This window comes from Rhinoderma darwinii, unplaced genomic scaffold (genome assembly GCF_050947455.1).
Source record: "Rhinoderma darwinii isolate aRhiDar2 unplaced genomic scaffold, aRhiDar2.hap1 Scaffold_466, whole genome shotgun sequence".
Classification (NCBI taxonomy): domain Eukaryota; kingdom Metazoa; phylum Chordata; class Amphibia; order Anura; family Rhinodermatidae; genus Rhinoderma; species Rhinoderma darwinii.
Genome location: NW_027464011.1, coordinates 127,341 through 153,861, shown reverse-complemented (window position 1 = coordinate 153,861; position 26,521 = coordinate 127,341). Strand labels below are relative to the sequence as shown.

Genomic DNA, 26,521 nt, shown 5'->3' with positions numbered 1-26,521 from the left:
TTTAGGAATTTGTTTTTATGAAATGCACAAGTATTATCTTTTAGACAAAAAATTCTCTCCTGTTTTAAGTAGAAAATGGTTTTTTAGCGAATGGAATTCTATAATATGATGCCACCAAGTGCCCTTTTATAAATTGTATGATTTTAATCTGACAATTTGTATTTATTTTTTAACCATTGTTGTAAAATTTGAATCCCTGTAAAAATGTTGAAAAATGTTAATTTATTGTAAAACCTGAAAAATTTTAAATAAACGGTTACCCCCAAAGTTGGGGTAGTCAACTTAAAAAATCTGTTCTTATCAGTTTAATATCTGATACGTCCCCTATCTGGGGACCATATATTAAATGGATTTTTAGAACAGGGAGATGGAAATAGAGCTTGCTCTGTCCACTCCACGCATTGACCTGGTATTGCAGTATTTCCAGTACCGGTGCACCCTTTCCTTATGTGTTGACTAAAATCAGATTCCAAAAGTGTTTTTTGTGTTTGCCATTGTTTCTGTCTTTCTGAAGGGATCTCCCCTTTTAATCCCATTATTTCAACACCTGTTGGACAATGCATGAGTGATAATGAGCTAATTGATTAAATGCAATTAATGAATACATTGCCACCTCTTGTTTTGTGTCGTCTGTGTGTCTGTGTTTCCGGCATTTCACATTGGATCAGCTCATTCACCTTCCTTGTCTTCTCTCCGCCCTCCCTTTTAGGTAAGTTAAAGAGCTGCACCTGAGCCAGCCACTGATTGATGCAGCACCACAGTCAAATAGTGGAGTGGAGTAGGGGAACAGCAAACAGCCATTAAAGCCGCCCGCCCGCCCGCCCGCCCGCCACAATGGACCTACCTGTGTACACTAGATGGATGTGATGGAATGTACTGTCATCCCTACATTTCAAGAAGGAGTAAGAATTGCAGTTGCAACAAAGCCTTGCTTGCCTACAAAGAGAGCAGCAATTTGGATTTGTTACTATGTTACCTAGAAGAATAACAAACTGTGCAAGGATGGAGGTTGTAGGAGCAAGGAGAAGTTGTCTGTAAAGTTGGTGGATGCTTATTTTCCATTTTGCAGTCCCTTGTCTCCCTCTTGTGGCCTCCTGGAGGCAACTAGCTGTGCAAAAAAAGACAGCCTGGCGGCCGGCTGTTGCAGTGTTGCCCTCTCAGGCAACACTGAGTGACTGACTGAGCCGCACCGTCTTATATAAAGTTCAGACGGAACTTTGCACGTGTCATAGTGGAGCCCTGAGGAGCCAGAGCCAGCTTTCTGACATCATAATGGGGCCTCAGAGATAAAAGCCTGGGCCCAGGCAGTGTTGGTCAGTGCTGCTCAGCAGGCAGCACTGGACTGGACTGGATTACAGCTGATACAAGGTGTGAAGGAACAAGGGGTGGCTGTGGGCATGCACTTGCTGCCGCTGCCAGTGTTTATCTGCATGGCAGCAGGGCATTTGGGCGTTGCCAGGAAGGCGTTTTTATGTAGATTCCTCCTCTTTCAGCACTGCATTGTGGTGCAAGCAAAAGAAGCAAATCCTGTCTGGCTTCCTCTCCGGCCTTTATTCACCTCCCGTGTAGCTGTGAGTGTGTGAGCCTGCAGGGCCCCATGGAATTGCCTAGAAGTAGGCTGAATCGCTGCAAGGGCTGAACAGCAGTATCGGGCAGGCTCGGGCAACGCGCGGCCCGTTCGGGTTATCGCTTCTCGGCCTTTTGGCTAAGATCAGAAGTGGATCAACTTGCTGAAGGGATGGAGCCTCAAGGAGTGAGGAACACCATTCGTTTCCTGGTGAAGCCAGAGAGCAATAGAAGATATGAGCTTGGCACATTTGTTCAGAACGTCCTTTTCAGGATGCTGAACTTGAGAGCACAGGAGATCTACTGCTTGCAGGATAACACTTCTCAAGGGCTTTTTGATGTCTCTTTTGAGACACAAAATGAATGCCTCAGCGTTTTTGAACGCTGCAAAGAGCTGAACACGCAGCCAGAGATGAGAGACTTCACCCTTCTGCCGCTGTTCCTGATGGATGAAAAGCCGGTGACCCTGCACCTCTTCAACCCGTTCACGGAGCTGTCTCATGTGGTGGCTTTCCTCCAGAGATACTGCACCAGCGTAAGAGGAGGAATCAAGCTGAAGAACTGCTTTGGGATCCCAAACGGAAAACTACGCTTCTGGGTGCGTTTCCGTCCAGACTCGGATGGCATCGGAGGAGTGAGCCACCCGCCTTCTTCCTTCTCTCTGGGTGGTAACCGAGGATACCTAGTATACCCAGGACAGCCAAGATATTGCCGACAGTGCTTCAAGTTCGGCCACACCCAAGACGCCTGCCCGACCGGACGATGCTGCCGCAACTGCGGCACTATGGGCCACGACGCTGGACGTTGCTCTCAGCCTCGCTCCTGTGACCTGTGCGGCTCCAGAGAACACCTGGTAAGAAATTGTCCGAAAGGCTTAATGACAAGCCGAAGTTATGCGGATGCGGCTCGTACAGGCCGCGGACCCATCTTCCTGGAGACTTCCCGTGCTGTGGAGGATTCGGAGCCGGCCGCAAAAGAGCTACCAATGGCCCAGGCACTGTCCGAATTGCCCTCGCTGTTTTCAAATCCACCTCAGAAGCCAGCACAGGCACCTAACCTACAGAAACTTATATTACGCAGTTTCAACTCTGCTACATCAACACCTGCTGCTGAACTCCAGCTAACACCGGCTGCTGTTCACCCACTAGAGGGCGCTGCTGCACAAGTTCTGGCTTCTCCAGGACATATCCCTGAGCTGGAAGTGCCCGCTGATGCCTCCCCCCAGGGGGTCGAGGCTCGCACGGCACAGAAGATTGTCGCAGCTACGGAGGGCTTAGAGGACTGCCTTTCCCCAATGCAGTCTGATGACCAAGAGGGCAGTGGCACTGTCATCCCGGACACTATGGACAATGTGAGTATGAACCCTTCTTTTTCTGCCGCATTTGAAGCTTTACCCTCACTCTTGGCCCCAAATACCGAAGGAGAGGAGGACCTTTGGGAGACTGTCCGCAGTCGACCCAAGAGGATGAAAACGGAGCCTGACCTCCCTACCCTTAGCGGTGCTAGTCTTAGCTCCCTGCCTTGTGCCCAGAGACTGCTTAGCCCTCCAGATAAAAGAGATACCAACTCTTTCGAAGTGCTGGCCGATTTGACGGAGGAGTTACTCAGCCAGGATAGTGGGGCGTCCTCCCCCTTCCTCGATGGCGACGTGGTCAACCTTTTTGCTGATACCTTACACATGCCACAAACATGATTTGATCTGCAGGATTTTGTTTCTGATTTCTTCTTTTTTCATTAATAACATTCACACTCTCTATTTTTTCCCTTAATGTAAGGGTTTTCCAGGACAAAGCAAGGCGGACAGCTATCTTAGAACACCTTGCCACCAAACCAGGGGATATTTTTTGTTTACAGGAATGTGGCCTTGCCACCACCCCCAAAAGCTCGGAATGGGCACACGGCCCATCCCTCTGGTCCGCTTCCACCAACAACAAGAATGACGGAGTGGGCATTCTATTTAGAAATAATAATTTTGTGATTGACAGTTATGTGATTGTAGAAGAAGGCAGATGTTTAATTGCTTATGTTAAGTATAGAAATGTCACCTTTAGGGTTATTAACATTTATGCTCCTGCAGACAAAAATGAGAGGAAGGAGCTTTTTGACAAACTAAAACTGTTCCTTCCTGGGCGTTTGCCATGCATATTAGTGGGGGATGTCAACTGCCACCTGCAGGGGGACAAAATTGATGTAACGGGAAAGCAGTTTGTCCAGTTAACGTCTGATTTTCATTTACAGGATGTTGTGGTATTAAGTAAAATCAAGCCTGCACCTGACACATACCATGCTGACAGGGGTGGGATTCACTCCAGGTTGGATTATCTCTTTGTCTCACGGGACTTTACTGTGAAATCTTATCACCAGGAGAGGGTGCTGTTCTCTGATCATGAATGTTTGATGTGTGCTTTGAATTTGGATGATGATAGGAAGTATGGGAAAGGAGTGTGGAAATTGAATGTAAGCATTTTGGAGGATGAAACTGTGAAAGGTAACTTTAAAAAAATGTACGACAGATGGCGACAACAGAAAGCTGACTTTGAATGCATTTTGGATTGGTGGGATTGGGTGAAAGGTAGAATAGGTTTTTTCTTTAAACAAAATGGGTATAGATTAGCTGCTAGGAAAAGGGGTATGTATGCCAGAGCGCAAGCGAGAATGAATACCTTACATAGGCTTAGAAAGGAAGGTTTGGATGTGGATGAACAATTGTGTGGGGCCAGAAAGGAGGTGAGCGATTTGTTAAGGGTAAGGGGGAAACAGATCATATACCAGGCTAAGATAGACTGCATGGAAAAAGACGAGTCTTGCTCACGTTTTTTCTTCAAAATGGTCGCGAGAACAAACAGGTATTTGCCCAATATGGCAGATACAAATGGGAATAATGTGAGTGGTGCTGCTATGAAAGAGGTGATTGAATCCTTTTATACGGAGCTGTACAGTGAGAAGGTGAGAGATGTGGGGCTAGAGGAAGACGTGATAGGAGCGCTGCATGACAGGGTTGGACAAGATGATCTGCCAGCTCTAGAAAAGGAAATCCTGGAGGATGAGGTAAGACAGGCTTTCTCTAACATGGCTAGAAATAAAACACCAGGGAAGGATGGACTGCCTGTAGAATTTTATACTGATTACTGGGACATAGTGGGTCCAGAGGTCCTAGAGATTTATACTTATATGTGGAAAGAGGGTAAAATTAGCTTAAGCATGAAGGAGGGGGTTGTTGTTCTTATCTATAAAAAAGGAGATAAAACCGACCTCCGGAACTGGAGGCCAATTACCTTACTGAACGTTGACTACAAAGGTTATGCAAAACTCATTGCAAACCGAATGAGCAGGGTGGTAGGTCAAGTGGTACAAGATGACCAGGTATGTGGGGTGCCTGAGAGGTATATTGCAGGGAACCTTAGTCTCCTGAGGGATGTGATATGGGATTGCACTCAGAGAAATAGGAGTGTAAACGTGCTTTCACTGGATTTCGAGAAAGCCTTTGATAGGCTCTCTCACTCCTTTTTGTTTCAGGTTATAGAGAGGATGGGCTTTCCGCCAATTTTCGTTAAGGCCATTAGGAGCCTGTATGAAGAAATAGGGAGTTGGATTCTAGTTAATGGCTTTCTAAGCAATAGAGTTAGTGTTTCCTCGGGAGTCAGACAAGGCTGCCCGCTATCACCGCTAGTTTTTATTTGTGCTATGGAACCTTTATTCTGCATGATACGGAGTGACAAGTTTATGGGAGGGGTAAAAATACCTGGGAGTGGGGGCCAGTGTGTGAAAGTCTTAGGTTATATGGATGATGTGTGTGTGGTGAGTGAAAATAAAGCTGAATTGTTAAGAGCTAAACTATTAGCCAACATATATTGTGGAGCATCGGCTTTCAGAATAAATTGGGACAAATGTGAAGTCAAATGTTTTGGAGGTGCATGTGACATGTCTGATGTGGGGGTTAAAATTGTTGACAGTATAAAAGTTCTGGGTCTTCAGTTTGATGAAAGATTAAATGGTCAGCAGAGCTGGGGAACGGTGAGGGAGAAAATAGCGAGAAAACTGGATTTCTGGGAATTGAGGGATTTAACTTACACTGGAAAGGTGTTGATGGTCAAATGTGTAATTTTGCCCATGTGGCGAACATTTTCCCACCCAGTTACATGGAACTCAGAAAAATTAATAGGGTTATCTTGCTCTTCCTATGGGGTTGTAAAATGGAAAGAGTTAAACGGAGTACAGTAGTGAAATCTAGGAAAAACGGAGGATTGGGTTTCCCTGATGTTCACCTTTTTCTAGCCATTAACCTTATAGTTACTGTATTGAGACTGTTTAAAGGTAACACAAAAGTAGCCCACATGATTCGATACTCGGGAGGATGGATATGGTGTAGAATGGGATGGTGTAGCCGTAACCTGCGACAACCCGTGGCCTTTCTTTGTCCATCCTGGTATAAATGTATAGAAATTTTTGTTATTAAACATGAACTGTGTGACTTAAGTACAACGGACCTATGCAATAAAAATAAAGTCCTGGCAGCCTGTACAAAGGATGAGACGACGACCAACATAGATCTCCTGACATCTGTAGAAACCCAACAGGTATGGAAAAATCTGTCTATGGATGGTATGACTAACAAACAAACACAGGTAATGTGGCTCAGTATGCAAGGGGCCTTACCAGTCAGGGAAGTACAGAAAAAGAGGGATTTAGTAAGAACGGATATGTGCCCAAGACAGGGATGCGGGGGCAGGGAAAGCATTCTGCACCTCTTCTGGAATTGTGATTTTGCGCAACGGGTTTTAGACCAATTAAAAAACGTAGTCAAAGAACTGACAGGGATTCAATACCTCACATTTGCCTATGTTCTTTTTGGAATAGGGTTGACAGACAAACACAAGAGCCGAGTGTTATGGTTGCTCATGTTATGTGTCAAAGAAATCTCATGGGACGCCAGAAACATTTATGTATATAAACGGGAAGTGTGGGAGGACTCTGATTGTGTCAAATTGATTTTAAGCCGACTGTACTTATGTTACCTTTGGGATAAACGGAAAGGAGACAAGTTTGACGCTGAAGGTGTTTGGAAGTTCAAAAAATGGAAACACCTAGTTTAAAATAAAAACATACACTTAAAATTGTATTTATCCTGTTAAATTTTACCTGCACACCTTTTGTCAAATAAAAAATAAATGAATAAGAACCACATGATGACCTGGTTATGGCTTGAAATCTTGATGAGTTTGCTTTTTGTCAAGTTATTTAGGCCTTTACCACCAGACCTGATGGTTTTAAAAAAAAAAAAAAAAAAAAATCTGTTCTTATCAGTTTAATATCTGATACGTCCCCTATCTGGGGACCATATATTAAATGGATTTTTAGAACAGGGAGATGGAAATAGAGCTTGCTCTGTCCACTCCACGCATTGACCTGGTATTGCAGTATTTCCAGGACCGGTGCACCCTTTCCTTATGTGTTGACTAAAATCAGATTCCAAAAGTGTTTTTTGTGTTTGCCATTGTTTCTGTCTTTCTGAAGGGATCTCCCCTTTTAATCCCATTATTTCAACACCTGTTGGACAATGCATGAGTGATAATGAGCTAATTGATTAAATGCAATTAATGAATACATTGCCACCTCTTGTTCTGTGTCGTCTGTGTGTCTGTGTTTCCGGCATTTCACATTGGAACAGCTCATTCACCTTCCTTGTCTTCTCTCCGCCCTCCCTTTTAGGTAAGTTAAAGAGCTGCACCTGAGCCAGCCACTGATTGATGCAGCACCACAGTCAAATAGTGGAGTGGAGTAGGGGAACAGCAAACAGCCATTAAAGCCGCCCGCCCGCCCGCCACAATGGACCTACCTGTGTACACTAGATGGATGTGATGGAATGTACTGTCGTCCCTACATTTCAAGAAGGAGTAAGAATTGCAGTTGCAACAAAGCCTTGCTTGCCTACAAAGAGAGCAGCAATTTGGATTTGTTACTATGTTACCTAGAAGAATAACAAACTGTGCAAGGATGGAGGTTGTAGGAGCAAGGAGAAGTTGTCTGTAAAGTTGGTGGATGCTTATTTTCCATTTTGCAGTCCCTTGTCTCCCTCTTGTGGCCTCCTGGAGGCAACTAGCTGTGCAAAAAAAGACAGCCTGGCGGCCGGCTGTTGCAGTGTTGCCCTCTCAGGCAACACTGAGTGACTGACTGAGCCGCACCGTCTTATATAAAGTTCAGACGGAACTTTGCACGTGTCATAGTGGAGCCCTGAGGAGCCAGAGCCAGCTTTCTGACATCATAATGGGGCCTCAGAGATAAAAGCCTGGGCCCAGGCAGTGTTGGTCAGTGCTGCTCAGCAGGCAGCACTGGACTGGACTGGATTACAGCTGATACAAGGTGTGAAGGAACAAGGGGTGGCTGTGGGCATGCACTTGCTGCCGCTGCCAGTGTTTATCTGCATGGCAGCAGGGCATTTGGGCGTTGCCAGGAAGGCGTTTTTATGTAGATTCCTCCTCTTTCAGCACTGCATTGTGGTGCAAGCAAAAGAAGCAAATCTTGTCTGGCTTCCTCTCCGGCCTTTATTCACCTCCCGTGTAGCTGTGAGTGTGTGAGCCTGCAGGGCCCCATGGAATTGCCTAGAAGTAGGCTGAATCGCTGCAAGGGCTGAACAGCAGTATCGGGCAGGCTCGGGCAACGCGCGGCCCGTTCGGGTTATCGCTTCTCGGCCTTTTGGCTAAGATCAAGTGTAGTATCTGTTCTTATCAGTTTAATATCTGATACGTCCCCTATCTGGGGACCATATATTAAATGGATTTTTAGAACAGGGAGATGGAAATAGAGCTTGCTCTGTCCACTCCACGCATTGACCTGGTATTGCAGTATTTCCAGGACCGGTGCACCCTTCCCTTATGTGTTGACTAAAATCAGATTCCAAAAGTGTTTTTTGTGTTTGCCATTGTTTCTGTCTTTCTGAAGGGATCTCCCCTTTTAATCCCATTATTTCAACACCTGTTGGACAATGCATGAGTGATAATGAGCTAATTGATTAAATGCAATTAATGAATACATTGCCACCTCTTGTTTTGTGTCGTCTGTGTGTCTGTGTTTCCGGCATTTCACATTGGAACAGCTCATTCACCTTCCTTGTCTTCTCTCCGCCCTCCCTTTTAGGTAAGTTAAAGAGCTGCACCTGAGCCAGCCACTGATTGATGCAGCACCACAGTCAAATAGTGGAGTGGAGTAGGGGAACAGCAAACAGCCATTAAAGCCGCCCGCCCGCCCGCCCGCCACAATGGACCTACCTGTGTACACTAGATGGATGTGATGGAATGTACTGTCGTCCCTACATTTCAAGAAGGAGTAAGAATTGCAGTTGCAACAAAGCCTTGCTTGCCTACAAAGAGAGCAGCAATTTGGATTTGTTACTATGTTACCTAGAAGAATAACAAACTGTGCAAGGATGGAGGTTGTAGGAGCAAGGAGAAGTTGTCTGTAAAGTTGGTGGATGCTTATTTTCCATTTTGCAGTCCCTTGTCTCCCTCTTGTGGCCTCCTGGAGGCAACTAGCTGTGCAAAAAAAGACAGCCTGGCGGCCGGCTGTTGCAGTGTTGCCCTCTCAGGCAACACTGAGTGACTGACTGAGCCGCACCGTCTTATATAAAGTTCAGACGGAACTTTGCACGTGTCATAGTGGAGCCCTGAGGAGCCAGAGCCAGCTTTCTGACATCATAATGGGGCCTCAGAGATAAAAGCCTGGGCCCAGGCAGTGTTGGTCAGTGCTGCTCAGCAGGCAGCACTGGACTGGACTGGATTACAGCTGATACAAGGTGTGAAGGAACAAGGGGTGGCTGTGGGCATGCACTTGCTGCCGCTGCCAGTGTTTATCTGCATGGCAGCAGGGCATTTGGGCGTTGCCAGGAAGGCGTTTTTATGTAGATTCCTCCTCTTTCAGCACTGCATTGTGGTGCAAGCAAAAGAAGCAAATCCTGTCTGGCTTCCTCTCCGGCCTTTATTCACCTCCCGTGTAGCTGTGAGTGTGTGAGCCTGCAGGGCCCCATGGAATTGCCTAGAAGTAGGCTGAATCGCTGCAAGGGCTGAACAGCAGTATCGGGCAGGCTCGGGCAACGCGCGGCCCGTTCGGGTTATCGCTTCTCGGCCTTTTGGCTAAGACCAAGTGTATTTATACAGGAGGTTTTTAGTCAGAAGGTGCTCAGGTACCCTCTCTCTCGGCCTCGGGGGATCGTCCAGGTTCGCCTGGACTTCACCCCCGTGCTGCTATTTGGGAGAGAGGCTTAGTCCTGAGCAACGAGTTGCGATCCCCCCCCCAGCCCTTTGGTGTGTCTCCTTGAACCCAAAGGGCGCAGCGCAAGCTGTGCGGTACCGACCTGGCCACGCAAATGGCAGGCGGACCTGATGCGGTGCCGGTATACGCCCGGTTGCGGAATACTGCAAGATTTATCTTGGCAGAGGGTGGAGGCGGTCCTCGTGGTCTCAAGTTCCTTGTCCACGATATTTTGGAAAAGCGGTTGGCGGTCCACAAGAACGAGATTTTGGCGATCCAGGACTACCCAAGGCGTGGAGTGTACGACGTGACTTTTATGGGAGAAGGAATCCTCCGTGATGCCATGGGAAAAGCTGAGAGGCAACAAGGTGAACTCATGGCCTTGGGAGTCCAGGTAATTGAACACGCTTTTGAAGTAACCAAACTCGTAGTGATTAAAATGTATTCCCCATACGTGAAAGATCAGGAAGTGGCGGCGTTTCTTGCTGCATACTTTAAGAACGTTAAGCTGCTGGGGAGAGTTATGAACGAGTGCGGTGTGTGGACCGTCAAATGGAAATTTATTGTTACGCTAATAAAGGACCCCTCCACCCAAGAAACGAAGCTACCACCTGCTCGTTTTAAACTTGGGAATGTGAATGGCGACCTCTATTTCTCAGGAATGCCAAACTTCTGCAGGGCCTGCGGTACCTATGGACATACCAGTTTTAACTGCGATGTCACCTGCAGGAACTGTGGAAGTAAACAACACACAATGAGAGAATGTACAGAAGAGAAAAAATGCAATTTTTGTCAAAAAACTGGTCATCTTTATTATGCTTGTCCACATAGGTACCGAGGCGAAGAAGATGAGCAACCCGAGGTGCCCCCACGTGCTCCACCAGCAGAGCAGTCCCGTCCTCAAGGAGGAGAACAAGCTGTTGCGGCGAAAGAGCAGAGAGGTACCTGGGCTTCAAGAGTACGGCTAGCCGAAGCCAAAACAGGTGCCTCTCAGCCAGCGACCTCAGGGGATAAAAATGAGCCCAGCGCCAAGGAAAAACGGCAGGCCAAGAGGAAGGCAGAAAAGGAGCAGGCCATCGATGAACCTGTGGCATCCCAGACGGCTGGTTGCTCAGGCGGTGCCGGGCCTGCTCCTAATCCTGGGTCTCTAGAGACCGACTCGGAAGGAGAAGACTGGGTACAGGTGGGTCCCCGTAAAAAGGGGAAGCAAGAACGTGCCAGTAGGAGGGAGACAGGGGAGGAGCAGATGGATACGTCCGTGCGGAAAGATGTGGCTCCTCCTGGGACCCCCTCCTCGCCTGCACTGGTGAGGAGGACGGGCACTGCTCCCTCCGTATTATCGGACACCCCGCCATGCGCACAACCTCCCCCTCTAGACCGGCCTTCACGGGCCCAGGGGGGAGAGGCGGGGCCCTTGGGGGACCCACCAGACATGGACCCAGTCGGTCAACCGAGAGAGACCCAGGTGAGGCTGTGCGAGTCTGGGCTCCCCGTGTACGAGGTGAGTGTTGCTGGCTCAGCTCTCAGCGACAGTAGTTCTTCTCCTGCCTCGTCCCTCTTTTCAGTTGAGTCGGATGAGGGCGGGGCCATGAGTTCAAGTGAGGTTTCGGGTATTGCTGGTGGAGGAGCAATCTGATTTTAAGTACGCCTATTATTTATTATTTTAAAATCAGAATTTTGCTTTAACTCTCCACGATGTCTGAGCTCATGGGAATCTCCCTCAACGTGAGGGGCGCCAAGTCAAAAGTGAGAAGGGTTGCTCTCTTCAATTTTTTATCTTGCCTGGCAGCCTCTGTATTTTTCCTGCAGGAGTGCGGCATTCCCCATACAATGAGATATGAAAATTACAAAAAGGATTGGAAGTATGGTCCATCCGTCTGGTCTGGATCCAACGAGTCCAGATCAGCAGGGGTCGCCATTCTTTTTAAGGGAAACGTTTTAATTGATTTTATTCAAGAAATCTTACCAGGACGTATTTTAATGGTTAAAGCTTTTATTGATGGTGTAAAGTGGCAGTTTTTAAATTTTTACGGATCACCAGAAAAGAACGAAAGAGCGAGGATGCTGGAGATTTTACCGCTTTTTATCAACACATCTGAGCCTTTTATCCTCGCAGGTGATTTTAATTGTATCCTGAGAGGAGAACGCCGGCTTACCAACAGTACGAGTAGGAACTATGACAAGACCTCTGGACTGCTCAAGGATATCGTGACTGATTTTAAATTAAAAGACATATACAAAGAATGTAACAGGAGCAGTCCAGAGGAAGCCGGCGTTACCTGGAGCAACGCCACCTGTAGCTCCAGGATTGATTTTATCTTTTGTTCTGAAAATTTACTGCCTTTTAATTGTGAAGTTTTAACCAATGTGTTTTCAGATCACAGGCTTTTATCTTTTAAAGTAAAGCATGATCTTAATAATATTGTATGTAAAAAGTCCTGGAAGATGAATGTTTCCCTTTTAGACGATCCACAGGTTTTAGCAGATTTTATTGAATTTTACCAAGAAAGCAGGCGGGTAAGAGACACACGTACTCCCATCAGTGCATGGTGGGAGAAAATGAAAAAGAAAATAAAAGATTTTTTTATTAAGAAAAGCGTGGCGAAAGCCAAAGAGAAATACGCTTTTTTTAAAATTCTCAATACCCGTCTGCAGACCCTGTACAAAATGCAAGATCATGACATAGACGTTAAAGATGACATCACCAATTTGAAAAAGGAGATAGCCCAGTGCCTGGAGCAGAAAGGTAAAGAGATTATATTCCGTTCAAAAATACAACATGTGGAGGAGAACGAGACCTGCTCCAGGTACTTTTTTAAGAAAATAAATAACAAAAAGGCAATTATCAAAAATATAGAAGGGGTGTCAGATGTACAGGGTCTTTTAAGTAAAGTTCATGAGTTTTACACTGACCTTTTTAATGTTAAGACTGTGGATCATAATTTTATGCGTGACTCACTGAAGGAGATTACTACTGTTTTAGACCCTGTCTCCCAGAATTTTTTATTACAGGAGCTGACGGAGCAGGAGGTTTTAGAAACTGTTAAGAGTTTTAAAACAGGGAAAGTTCCCGGACCGGACGGTATACCCAGTGAGTTTTATGTAAAATTTTATGACATTTTAAAAGAGGATCTTTTTAACCTTTTTTCTGATGATTTTAATTCCAAGATGCTGCCTAAGTCCTGGCGGAAGGGTGAGGTCTCCCTGCTGTATAAGACGGGTGACATCGCAGTTTTAAAGAATTGGAGACCAATAACCCTTCTAAATAGCGACTATAAAATTATGGCTAAAATATGTGCAAATAGATTAAAAGCCATAATACCCCACATTATACACTCTGACCAGGTGTGTGGGGTGCCAGGCCGCAGCATCTGGGATAATTTAAACCTAATAAAAGACGTGATTGAGGACACGAGGTCTAGAAAAGTTAAATTAGCCATTTTATCTATAGACTTTGAGAAGGCGTTCGACCGTGTCTCTCATTTTTATCTTTTTAAGGTTTTAGAACGTATGGGTATACCTGAAGGATTTTTATTATCTATTAAAGCCTTTTACAGAGAATGCACCAGCAAAATTTTAGTGAATGGTTTTAAGACACAGGACGTATTTTTAAACTCTGGGGTGAAGCAGGGGTGTCCCTTGTCCCCACTGCTTTTTATATGTGCATTGGAGCCTCTGTTATGCGCAATTCGCCGCGATAAGTGTATCCGTGGAGTCCCCCTGCCCGGGGGAGGCGGCGTAGAGGCCAAAGCAGTGGGGTACATGGATGATGTGGCGGTTTTATGTAGGGACGCCCTGTCGCTTCAGAGAACCCTTAGGCAAATCGAGTTTTATTGCTGTGCTTCCGGTTTTAAAGTAAACTTCAGCAAGAGTCATATTTTAAACATAGGAAGCATGGCTCTTAGAGATATACCGGTTCCTGTGTCTGATAATATTAAAATTTTAGGTGTCTCCTTCAGTGAGTACGACAATGGTTTTATCAGTTGGGACATGGTGGCGCAGAAGGTAAATCAAAAAATATGCATGTGGAACATGAGGAAGCTTACCATGGAGGGAAAAATTTTAATAATTAAAATGATAATTTTACCTTTGCTTTTATACTTAAGCATGGTTTTCCCTCCTCCCACGGTTTTATTAAGAAAAATTACTAAAGCTTGTTTTACCTTCTTTTGGAGTTCCAGAATGGAGAAACTTAAACGTGAGACGGTAATGAAAATCAAACCAAAGGGTGGCAAAGACTTTCCAGATTTTAATAGGTTTCTTTTAATCAAGTACTTTTGTTTCTGTCTTAATTCTCTTTTTAAACAACATCATTGGTCTTATTTTCTACGTTTTAATACTGGGTTTTTTATGCGAAGGATGGGGTGGTTTGAAATTGTTTTAACCTCACCTTATGCTTTTAATCTACCAGCAAATTACGTGATTTTAGAGAAAATAGTGGCCTTGTTTAATTTTAAAGGGAAAAATTTTAATGACATGATAAACAGTAAGAAACTTATAAAAGACATAAGAGGAAATGAAGTCGTCACTAATATTGAAAATTTTAATAATGAACGCTGTGCTTTTATCTTCAAAATGGTTAATGTGTTTTATCTTTTTAATACACAGATGGACCTGGCCTGGAGCTGCGTTCATCAATGTCTTCCATGCCGGGCATTCCAATTCAGGAGAGGATTCGCGAGGTCTGCCATCTGTCCGAGGGAAGGCTGCCAGGCTGAGGAGACCGTGCGTCATATTTTTTGGACTTGCGATTTTACTAAACATATTTGGATAAAGATATTCCCTCTAATGAAGAAGATGGCAGACCTAAAGGACTTGACTTACGAAATGATTTTATATGGACTCTTTGGATGCCCAACCGCGAACCAAAAGACTATTGCATGGAAGACGATGAACTGCGTAAAAGAAGCTCTGTGGAAGGCCAGGAACATCCTGATTTTTAAGCACGATGTTTTATCTGTTGACGATGTTTTAGGTCTTTGTTTTAGCGAGATGTACATTTATTATTTATTAGATAAAAAAAGAAATGCCACCCTTTCAAATAAATGGTTTGTAAAAGAATGGAACTCCAATATATAAGAATTTGCCACCATGTCCCCTTTTATGTGTTTTTATGTAAATTGATTTTATTACTGTAATTCATTGTAAAAAGCTGTAATTCATTGTAAATATTTTTTGAATTTTAAGTAATAAATCATTGACACCCCCGCGAGGGGGTAGCCAACTTAAAAAAAAAAAAATCTGTTCTTATCAGTTTAATATCTGATACGTCCCCTATCTGGGGACCATATATTAAATGGATTTTTAGAACAGGGAGATGGAAATAGAGCTTGCTCTGTCCACTCCACGCATTGACCTGGTATTGCAGTATTTCCAGGACCGGTGCAACCTTTCCTTATGTGTTGACTAAAATCAGATTCCAAAAGTGTTTTTTGTGTTTGCCATTGTTTCTGTCTTTCTGAAGAGATCTCCCCTTTTAATCCCATTATTTCAACACCTGTTGGACAATGCATGAGTGATAATGAGCTAATTGATTAAATGCAATTAATGAATACATTGCCACCTCTTGTTTTGTGTCGTCTGTGTGTCTGTGTTTCCGGCATTTCACATTGGAACAGCTCATTCACCTTCCTTGTCTTCTCTCCGCCCTCCCTTTTAGGTAAGTTAAAGAGCTGCACCTGAGCCAGCCACTGATTGATGCAGCACCACAGTCAAATAGTGGAGTGGAGTAGGGGAACAGCAAACAGCCATTAAAGCCGCCCGCCCGCCACAATGGACCTACCTGTGTACACTAGATGGATGTGATGGAATGTACTGTCGTCACTACATTTCAAGAAGGAGTAAGAATTGCAGTTGCAACAAAGCCTTGCTTGCCTACAAAGAGAGCAGCAATTTGGATTTGTTACTATGTTACCTAGAAGAATAACGCCTTCCTGGCAACGCCCAAATGCCCTGCTGCCATGCAGATAAACACTGGCAGCGGCAGCAAGTGCATGCCCACAGCCACCCCTTGTTCCTTCACACCTTGTATCAGCTGTAATCCAGTCCAGTCCAGTGCTGCCTGCTGAGCAGCACTGACCAACACTGCCTGGGCCCAGGCTTTTATCTCTGAGGCCCCATTATGATGTCAGAAAGCTGTCTCTGGCTCCTCAGGGCTCCACTATGACACGTGCAAAGTTCCGTCTGAACTTTATATAAGACGGTGCGGCTCAGTCAGTCACTCAGTGTTGCCTGAGAGGGCAACACTGCAACAGCCGGCCGCCAGGCTGTCTTTTTTTGCACAGCTAGTTGCCTCCAGGAGGCCACAAGAGGGAGACAAGGGACTGCAAAATGGAAAATAAGCATCCACCAACTTTACAGACAACTTCTCCTTGCTCCTACAACCTCCATCCTTGCACAGTTTGTTATTCTTCTAGGTAACATAGTAACAAATCCAAATTGCTGCTCTCTTTGTAGGCAAGCAAGGCTTTGTTGCAACTGCAATTCTTACTCCTTCTTGAAATGTAGTGACGACAGTACATTCCATCACATCCATCTAGTGTACACAGGTAGGTACATTGTGGCGGGCGGGCGGCTTTAATGGCTGTTTGCTGTTCCCCTACTCCACTCCACTATTTGACTGTGGTGCTGCATCAATCAGTGGCTGGCTCAGGTGCAGCTCTTTAACTTACCTAAAAGGGAGGGCGGAGAGAAGACAAGGAAGGTGAATGAGCTGTTCCAATGTGAAATGCCAGAAACACAGACACACAGACGACACAAAACAAGAGGTGGCAATGTATTCATTAATTGCATTTAATCAATTAGCTCATTATCACTCATGCATTGTCCAACAGGTGTTGAAATAATGGGATTAAAAGGGGAGATCCCTTCAGAAAGACAGAAACAATGGCAAACACAAAAAACACTTTTGGAATCTGATTTTAGTCAACACATAAGGAAATACTGCAATACCAGGTCAATGCGTGGAGTGGACAGAGCAAGCTCTATTTCCATCTCCCTGTTCTAAAAATCCATTTAATATATGGTCCCCAGATAGGGGACGTATCAGATATTAAACTGATAAGAACAGATACTACACTTGATCTTAGCCAAAAGGCCGAGAAGCGATAACCCGAACGGGCCGCGCGTTGCCCGAGCCTGCCCGATACTGCTGTTCAGCCCTTGCAGCGATTCAGCCTACTTCTAGGCAATTCCATGGGGCCCTGCAGGCTCACACACTCACAGCTACACGGGAGGTGAATAAAGGCCGGAGAGGAAGCCAGACAGGATTTGCTTCTTTTGCTTGCACCACAATGCAGTGCTGAAAGAGGAGGAATCTACATAAAAACGCCTTCCTGGCAACGCCCAAATGCCCTGCTGCCATGCAGATAAACACTGGCAGCGGCAGCAAGTGCATGCCCACAGCCACCCCTTGTTCCTTCACACCTTGTATCAGCTGTAATCCAGTCCAGTCCAGTGCTGCCTGCTGAGCAGCACTGACCAACACTGCCTGGGCCCAGGCTTTTATCTCTGAGGCCCCATTATGATGTCAGAAAGCTGGCTCTGGCTCCTCAGGGCTCCACTATGACACGTGCAAAGTTCCGTCTGAACTTTATATAAGACGGTGCGGCTCAGTCAGTCACTCAGTGTTGCCTGAGAGGGCAACACTGCAACAGCCGGCCGCCAGGCTGTCTTTTTTTGCACAGCTAGTTGCCTCCAGGAGGCCACAAGAGGGAGACAAGGGACTGAAAAATGGAAAATAAGCATCCACCAACTTTACAGACAACTTCTCCTTGCTCCTACAACCTCCATCCTTGCACAGTTTGTTATTCTTCTAGGTAACATAGTAACAAATCCAAATTGCTGCTCTCTTTGTAGGCAAGCAAGGCTTTGTTGCAACTGCAATTCTTACTCCTTCTTGAAATGTAGGGACGACAGTACATTCCATCACATCCATCTAGTGTACACAGGTAGGTCCATTGTGGCGGGCGGGCGGGCGGGCGGCTTTAATGGCTGTTTGCTGTTCCCCTACTCCACTCCACTATTTGACTGTGGTGCTGCATCAATCAGTGGCTGGCTCAGGTGCAGCTCTTTAACTTACCTAAAAGGGAGGGCGGAGAGAAGACAAGGAAGGTGAATGAGCTGTTCCAATGTGAAATGCCGGAAACACAGACACACAGACGACACAAAACAAGAGGTGGCAATGTATTCATTAATTGCATTTAATCAATTAGCTCATTATCACTCATGCATTGTCCAACAGGTGTTGAAATAATGGGATTAAAAGGGGAGATCCCTTCAGAAAGACAGAAACAATGGCAAACACAAAAAACACTTTTGGAATCTGATTTTAGTCAACACATAAGGGAAGGGTGCACCGGTCCTGGAAATACTGCAATACCAGGTCAATGCGTGGAGTGGACAGAGCAAGCTCTATTTCCATCTCCCTGTTCTAAAAATCCATTTAATATATGGTCCCCAGATAGGGGACGTATCAGATATTAAACTGATAAGAACAGATTTTTTTTTTTTTTTTTTTTCCCTCAGATGGGAATGAATACGATCAACCACAACCATATCCGTTCTATGACAATTTCACGAAAAAACTGTCCCATCATCATCCAGAAAACATTCTAAATATATTTTTCCAAAGGTCAACAACAAAAACAGCAACATCATTGCATAAAACATTACAGAAAAAAGAAATCATGATCAACAATCAACAATATCAATCCATTTTTTAACTTTCCACACCCCCTCTGCATCCATTTCCCCTTTTCTCTTTTTATCCCACAAAAAACAAACATATAGCTTTCCCAATGCCATTCTCACACTATCTCTAACAGCCAGTTCTTTCCTTTTAAACACATATACATTCCTTACATCCCATAATACTTCTTTTATACATGCAAGCAACAACCACAACACTCTCTCTTTTTCTCCATTACACGCACACAACCCAAACATAAACATTTCAAAAGACAACAAACTCACCCCAGTCAACTCCTTACATAACGGTCCCATTCTCTTTATCACTTTTCTTGCATACTTACAATTCCAGAACAAATGAATAACACTCTCCCTTCCATTACAATCAGACCTTGGACACATATCACTCCTGATTAGCCCACGATTCCTCTGGAATTCTCTTACTGGTAACACTCCATGCAAACTTTGCCACACCAATTCACTCTGCTTATTTGTCAAACCATCCATTCTTACTTTCTTCCATACTTTCCCCACCTCTCTTCCTCTCACCATATTTATACCACACTCAGTCTCCGCACACTCAATCATCCTGTACACCAAACTCTTATTGCGCAACATCCTAACATCCACACCATGCAACTTATATTTCACAAGAAACGTATACATCCACACATACCATACAGGCACAACAAACACAACTGGACTACGTAAATCTCTTGCACACCACTTCATCCGAATCAGGTAAGTCCCAAACAAATATTTACACATAACAGAATATTTTAAGTCTGCCCTAACTACTCTTAGAAGAAAAATACACATATTTACCCCAAAGAATACTTCTAAGTTAGGAAAACCCAATCCACCATTCCTCACAGATTTAATTACCACCTCCCTCCTCGCTCGCTCCATTTTTGATCCCCACAAGAAAACAAACAAAATCCTATTTAAGCTCCTCAAACACATATAATTAGGTGGAAACACAAAAGCAATATACAAGTATATTGGCAAAACAACACTCTTAATAATCAAAATCTTCCCAGTAAAAGATAAACTTCTCATCCTCCAAAAACATAATTTACTTTCCACTTTCTTCTTCACATCATCCCAACATTCTTTCCCATCTAATTTTTCTGTAAATTTCACCCCCAACACCTTAATTGGTCCATCCACAATGTTCACCCCTATATCCCCCCTCACCTTACTGCTCCCAAAACTTTTACATTCACTCTTACTCCAGTTAACACGAAAAGCAGACGCGCCACAAAAAAAGGACACTAACAGTTTCACACGTTTTATAGCACATTCAGAATCACATAGAACGCACACATCATCCATATAGCCACTTACCTTCCACTCTCTCCCCCCACTCCCTGGAATCTGAACACCACGCACGACCTTATCTTTCCTTAACAAACACAATAATGGCTCAATCGCACAAATGAAAGCAACCGGTGACAACGGACATCCTTGACGCACACCAGAAGACACAATCACTCTCCTACCCACACACCCATTCAATAACACACGACTATATATCCCACCATACAAACTCCTAATTCTACATACAAACTCAGCTGGAAAACCCATTTTCAGCAACACCTTATACAAAAACTTATGAGACAACCTATCATACGCTTTTTCAAAATCCAAACTTACCAAATGCACATCCTTCTTCCTTTCCATACAATCCCACAAACAATCTCTTAACATACACACATTCTCATGTATTCTTCTCCCAGGTACCGCACAACATTGCTCATCCCCAACCACACTCTCAATCACATCACGCATCCTATTGGCTATCACTTTTGCGTAAATCTTATAATCACAATTGAGTAACGTTATCGGGCGCCAATTTTTCAATTCCTTTAACTCTCCCTTTTTCGGAATCAACACAATCACACCCGCACGCATACTTTCAGTAATTTCTTCATTCACCCACATATATTTACACAATTCTATCACATCTTTTCCAATCACATCCCACATTAACCTATAGAACTCTATAGGGAGTCCATCTTCCCCTGGTGTCTTATTCACAGCCATACTATTTATTACCTTCCATACTTCATCCATAGTCACATCCTTCATAACACATTCTTTCTCAACATCACTCAAATTTTTATCCATCCCATTCAACACCTCACTCTCCAAAGTATCATCCCTCCATTTTTCTGCATACAACTCTTCATAGAACTTTGCCACTTCCTCACTCACATCATCACCACTCACCTCACTACCATCCTCCCCAATCAACACATTCATACTTTGTTTTTTACCAAACACTTTTTTGAAAAAAAAACGTGTACATTTCTCATCATATTCCATTCTCTCCAATTTTGCTCTAAAAATAACACTCTTACCTCTCTCAAACATAAATTCATTAATCTCTCTTTTGATAACTAATATATCCTCACTCACATCAGAACCTTCATCCCTTAACTTATATAATAAACTCAACTGAGCATTCAACCTCACATACTTTTCCCTCTTAATCGCAGCACATTTATACCCAACATTTTTGAAAAACGATCTTGTCTTCATTTTAACCCAATCCCACCACCTACAGATATCAGTAAAATCACTTTTCTTCCTTACCCAACATGCATACCGATTTGCATATTCCCGCCTCACATCCTCACTTTCTAACAGACTCACATTTAATTTCCATAAACCCCGCCCATACACACCCTTTGCATCCACATCCACCTCACATATTACACACTCATGGTCTGAAAACAAAACCCCATGCTGTTTATAACTTAAAGAAATAACATTTTGCGAAACAAAGCAATAATCCAACCTACTATGAATTCTCCCCCTATCAGCATGATAGGTATTTAAATTCGGGTCTATTTTACATAACTTTTGCATATCTGATAAATTAAAATCACTAACTAAATCCAAAAATGTTTTCCCTGATATGTCAACATTACTCTTAGTGAGATCACAATTTAGATCACCAACTAAAATTACAGGCATTCTCCCTGGAATGAAAAACTTAATTTTTTCAAATAAAACATTTCTTTCTACTTTATTTGTTGGAGCATATATATTAATTAAACATAACTGTACATTTTTGTACTCAAAGATAACTAAAATGCATCTACCTTGTTCTATAACAGTATAACTAACTAAAGATACTTCCCTCCCTTTAAACAAAACTCCCACCCCATCATTTTTATTTAACACACTGCCTGACCATACCATACTACCATGCACCCATTCATCACTTCCAATTGACTCACACAAACCACATTCCTGCAAACAAAAAATAGAAGCACTTTCCTGTGCCAGGAACTCTAGAATAGCAGCTCGTCTATTTTTACTCTTGAAGACTCTGACATTTTGAGACACTATCCTGAAGCCCATATTCAACTTAAAACTTCTAGCTCATGGAGAGCAACCTAAAAAGAAAATACATAAAAGTACAACAAAATACATTTTTGCACATAGTACTAAAAATAACACAAATTTCTCTTCCCAGAGGTTTCCTCTTCCTTGCATAATGTGAAGACCACAGGTGAGTGAAACACATCACTTATCCCTAAACTGCAGGGCAAACTGTGTCAGCGTCCATAGGGTCAATCTCCAGCACCTGAAAAGGGTTGCTTGTTTCCACACCTTCCTTCTCACTCTTCTCAGTGCGTCTTTTTTTACAGGATTTTTCCCTGCGAACCAAGAAGGTTTGACTGTCTTCCTCAGAGCTTTTATCCCCACCACCCTCCCTTTGACTCTTTATAGTCTCTGTCCCAGATGGATATTCCTCTATGTTACATGGGTCAGATGCATGAACAGAGCTGGTGAACTCCTCAATCACTTCCTCCAAACTTCTCAAAGGAGGTAAAAGCGGGGGCAGGGCACTCACCACAGGTGTTTGTGTAGTAGTCTCATCACCCCTCCTTACCTCTTCACTGGCTGGGCCTCTTACCACACTTGCAAATGATCTCCTTTGTGTTGCACTGTGTTCCCGCCGCTCCACTTCTCTTTGCTGAGCCTCCTCCGCCCTCTTCTGATTCTGCTCCTTCTGTGCAGCTGCATTGGGGCAATCTCTAAATAAATGGTCAGTTTTACCACAGATATCACAGGCACGTGGAGTAGGACACTCATTAGCTGTGTGCCCCTCCTGCTTACAGTTCCTGCAGCAACTTCCTTTAGTGCAAACATCCTGTGTATGACCAAAAAGAAAACAATTTCTGCAGTACTTTGGCTGCCCAGGGTACATTATGAACCCCCTCTGGCCTGCCACAGAGAAACTCGCAGGTGGGTGCATAAAACCTCCTAAGTAATTAGGGTCCTGCTTCAACTTCACTCTGAACTTGTATTTGCAGTTGAAAATACCCATGCAATTCACCTGGGGTACTCCATCTCTAACATACTGGCAGTAGTTAAGGAGAAAATTTACAAGAACCTCCATCTTGGTGTAGGGATTGTAGACATGCACCGTGATAACAATTTCATTCAATCCGAACAACGGCGTACATTTTATACCTTGCATCATGGGGTCATCCTTGTTACTGCGCAGCCATTCATAGACGTTTATGCAAATTTCTTCATTTATGAAGGTAACGTCGTACACACCTGTTTTCCAGAAGTCCTGAACAGCAAAAATCAGATTTCTCTGCACACCAGCTTTACCTTCAATGATCTTTTCAATCATAAAACGGAGGTTGTTCTTCTGATGGTCCTTGGGATCCACTTCCATCCGGATGGTATTCTTCAGCCCAGCCATTCTTCAATAAGACACTGTCGGTAAAAACCACAGAAAATTAGACAGCAGCTCCTGCAAAGGAAACTGCTGGATCACTCCAGGACTCGCACCCTGACTACTACACTTGGTCGTAGCCAAAAGGCCGAGAAGCGATAACCCGAACGGGCCGCGCGTTGCCCGAGCCTGCCCGATACGGCTGTTCAGCCCTTGCAGCGATTCAGCCTACTTCTAGGCAATTCCATGGGGCCCTGCAGGCTCACACACTCACAGCTACACGGGAGGTGAATAAAGGCCGGAGAGGAAGCCAGACAGGATTTGCTTCTTTTGCTTGCACCACAATGCAGTGCTGAAAGAGGAGGAATCTACATAAAAACGCCTTCCTGGCAACGCCCAAATGCCCTGCTGCCATGCAGATAAACACTGGCAGCGGCAGCAAGTGCATGCCCACAGCCACCCCTTGTTCCTTCACACCTTGTATCAGCTGTAATCCAGTCCAGTCCAGTGCTGCCTGCTGAGCAGCACTGACCAACACTGCCTGGGCCCAGGCTTTTATCTCTGAGGCCCCATTATGATGTCAGAAAGCTGGCTCTGGCTCCTCAGGGCTCCACTATGACACGTGCAAAGTTCCGTCTGAACTTTATATAAGACGGTGCGGCTCAGTCAGTCACTCAGTGTTGCCTGAGAGGGCAACACTGCAACAGCCGGCCGCCAGGCTGTCTTTTTTTGCACAGCTAGTTGCCTCCAGGAGGCCACAAGAGGGAGACAAGGGACTGCAAAATGGAAAATAAGCATCCACCAACTTTACAGACAACTTCTCCTTGCTCCTACAACCTCCATCCTTGCACAGTTTGTTATTCTTCTAGGTAACATAGTAACAAATCCAAATTGCTGCTCTCTTTGTAGGCAAGCAAGGCTTTGTTGCAACTGCAATTCTTACTCCTTCTTGAAATGTAGTGACGACAGTACATTCCATCACATCCATCTAGTGTACACAGGTAGGTACATTGTGGCGGGCGGGCGGCTTTAATGGCTGTTTGCTGTTCCCCTACTCCACTCCACTATTTGACTGTGGTGCTGCATCAATCAGTGGCTGGCTCAGGTGCAGCTCTTTAACTTACCTAAAAGGGAGGGCGGAGAGAAGACAAGGAAGGTGAATGAGCTGTTCCAATGTGAAATGCCAGAAACACAGACACACAGACGACACAAAACAAGAGGTGGCAATGTATTCATTAATTGCATTTAATCAATTAGCTCATTATCACTCATGCATTGTCCAACAGGTGTTGAAATAATGGGATTAAAAGGGGAGATCCCTTCAGAAAGACAGAAACAATGGCAAACACAAAAAACACTTTTGGAATCTGATTTTAGTCAACACATAAGGAAATACTGCAATACCAGGTCAATGTGTGGAGTGGACAGAGCAAGCTCTATTTCCATCTCCCTGTTCTAAAAATCCATTTAATATATGGTCCCCAGACAGGGGACGTATCAGATATTAAACTGATAAGAACAGATTTTTTTTTTTTTTTTTTTTTTTTTTTTTTTTATTAAACCATTCAGGTTTTTTTGAATAAAACCGAGAACTGTAGTTGTTCAAACCACCTCTCTATTTTTCAAAAAATCTCATCACTCTGGTTCATTATTTTATTTTTCCATCAAATACAAGATAAGTCAAACAAAACTCCTCAAACTAAATACCGCCATTTTAACATTCGCCATATCCCTTCCGCATCCATACCTTTTTCTAGATCCCATTTATAATAAAAATACAATTTAGCCAATACCATACTAACCACATCCTCCATCTCAAATACTTCTCTTTTATACACATTCAAATTCCTCGTATTCCACAATACCTCTTTCACACAAGTCAAAAAAATCCACAACACTCTATCCTTTTCACTACCCAAACTACACAAACCAAACAAGACAATTTCATACGTCAAACTCTTCAACCCAGTCAATTCTTCGCACAACCCACTCAACTTTTTCCAAACATCCTTTGCATGCTTACACGACCAGAACACATGACTCACATCCTCATCATCCCCACAACCTTCTCTCGGACACCTTTCAGATGCAACCAAACCTCTTCTTTTCTGAACACTCCTTACAGGCAACACTCCATGTACCGACATCCATAACAAATCTTTCTGCTTATTTGACACATCATACGTAACAATCTTCTTCCACACAGACTTAGACTCCACCGAATTCAAACCATTTACAGAACACATCACATTATTCATACACATACTTCTCACAACATTCTTTTCACTCAAAAATCTCTCCATTCTTACATCCTCTAGCTGGAACTTTTTGATAAATTTTTCTACATACAAATACCACCCCGTGCACTGAAAAGCAATTGGTTTACATAAATTTAGTTTTTCCCACCTTAGACGCTGAATCACCGTTCCAGCTAGATACTTAGACATTCTGGAAGCCTTGGATTCCTTAAATAAAAGCTGTACAAAAAAACGTACACAATTAATTCCAATGAAAATCTCCAAATTTGGAAAATCAAGGCCTCCATTACGTCTGCTCTTCATTAGAGTTTCTCTCTTTGCCTTCTCAATCCCGCTCCCCCATAAAAAAAGGAACAAAACTCTATTCACTTTTTTTAACATAGCAACGGCAGGAGGAAAAACCAGAGCAACATATAAAATCATAGGTAAAATAATACTTTTGACAATTAAAACCTTCCCTGAAAAAGAAAGATCCCTCATTCTCCACATTTCCAACTTTCTCACAATCCTACCACCTAACTCATCCCAACTTTCTTTCCCTTTCAACTCATCATCAAACACAATACCCAAAATTTTCACACCATTCACCTGTTCCATATCAGAATCACTCACTCGCTCATTACTGAAAAAAAATTTAAATTTGCTCTTACCCCAATTTATTTTAAAAGCAGACGCAATACAAAACATATTTACAATCAACTTCACTCTGGACATATCATACACTGAATCACACAATACACAAATATCATCCATATATCCCAAAGCTTTCACACGCTTTCCATCACACCCGGGCACCACCAAACCTTTCACAACCTTATCATTTCTAATCATTTGCAACAATGGTTCAATCGCACAAATAAATAGGATGGGAGACAACGGACAACCCTGTCGCACACCAGACATAATATTAAATGATTCTGAAAAAAACCCATTCACCTGCACACAACTCTTTGCATTCGCATATAAATTCTTCAACAAACTCACAAACTGAACCGGAAAACCCATTCTCTCTAACACTTTAAACAAAAACACATGCGCCACACGATCAAATGCTTTCTCA

At 43.8% G+C, this 26,521-nt stretch overlaps 6 non-coding genes and 1 pseudogene across 6 annotated transcripts; 4 read left to right on the top strand and 3 right to left on the bottom strand.

Annotated features, from left to right (window-relative positions):
- The first annotated feature begins 256 nt into the window (after positions 1-256).
- LOC142718411 (U2 spliceosomal RNA) lies at positions 257-443 on the top strand. Its single transcript, XR_012872528.1, has one exon. It is a non-coding gene; the product is annotated as a U2 spliceosomal RNA (small nuclear RNA).
- Positions 444-6,827: 6,384 nt separating this feature from the next.
- Positions 6,828-7,009, top strand: LOC142718406 (U2 spliceosomal RNA). The gene has a single exon (XR_012872525.1). It is a non-coding gene; the product is annotated as a U2 spliceosomal RNA (small nuclear RNA).
- Positions 7,010-8,243: 1,234 nt separating this feature from the next.
- Positions 8,244-8,434, top strand: LOC142718421 (U2 spliceosomal RNA). The gene has a single exon (XR_012872537.1). It is a non-coding gene; the product is annotated as a U2 spliceosomal RNA (small nuclear RNA).
- Positions 8,435-14,978: 6,544 nt separating this feature from the next.
- Positions 14,979-15,203, top strand: LOC142718405 (U2 spliceosomal RNA; annotated as a pseudogene).
- Positions 15,204-16,727: 1,524 nt separating this feature from the next.
- On the bottom strand, positions 16,728-16,918 carry LOC142718423 (U2 spliceosomal RNA). Its single transcript, XR_012872538.1, has one exon. It is a non-coding gene; the product is annotated as a U2 spliceosomal RNA (small nuclear RNA).
- Positions 16,919-18,156: 1,238 nt separating this feature from the next.
- LOC142718413 (U2 spliceosomal RNA) lies at positions 18,157-18,353 on the bottom strand. The gene has a single exon (XR_012872531.1). It is a non-coding gene; the product is annotated as a U2 spliceosomal RNA (small nuclear RNA).
- A 6,220-nt stretch (positions 18,354-24,573) lies between these two features.
- LOC142718420 (U2 spliceosomal RNA) lies at positions 24,574-24,768 on the bottom strand. Its single transcript, XR_012872536.1, has one exon. It is a non-coding gene; the product is annotated as a U2 spliceosomal RNA (small nuclear RNA).
- Between the last annotated feature and the right edge of the window lie 1,753 nt (positions 24,769-26,521).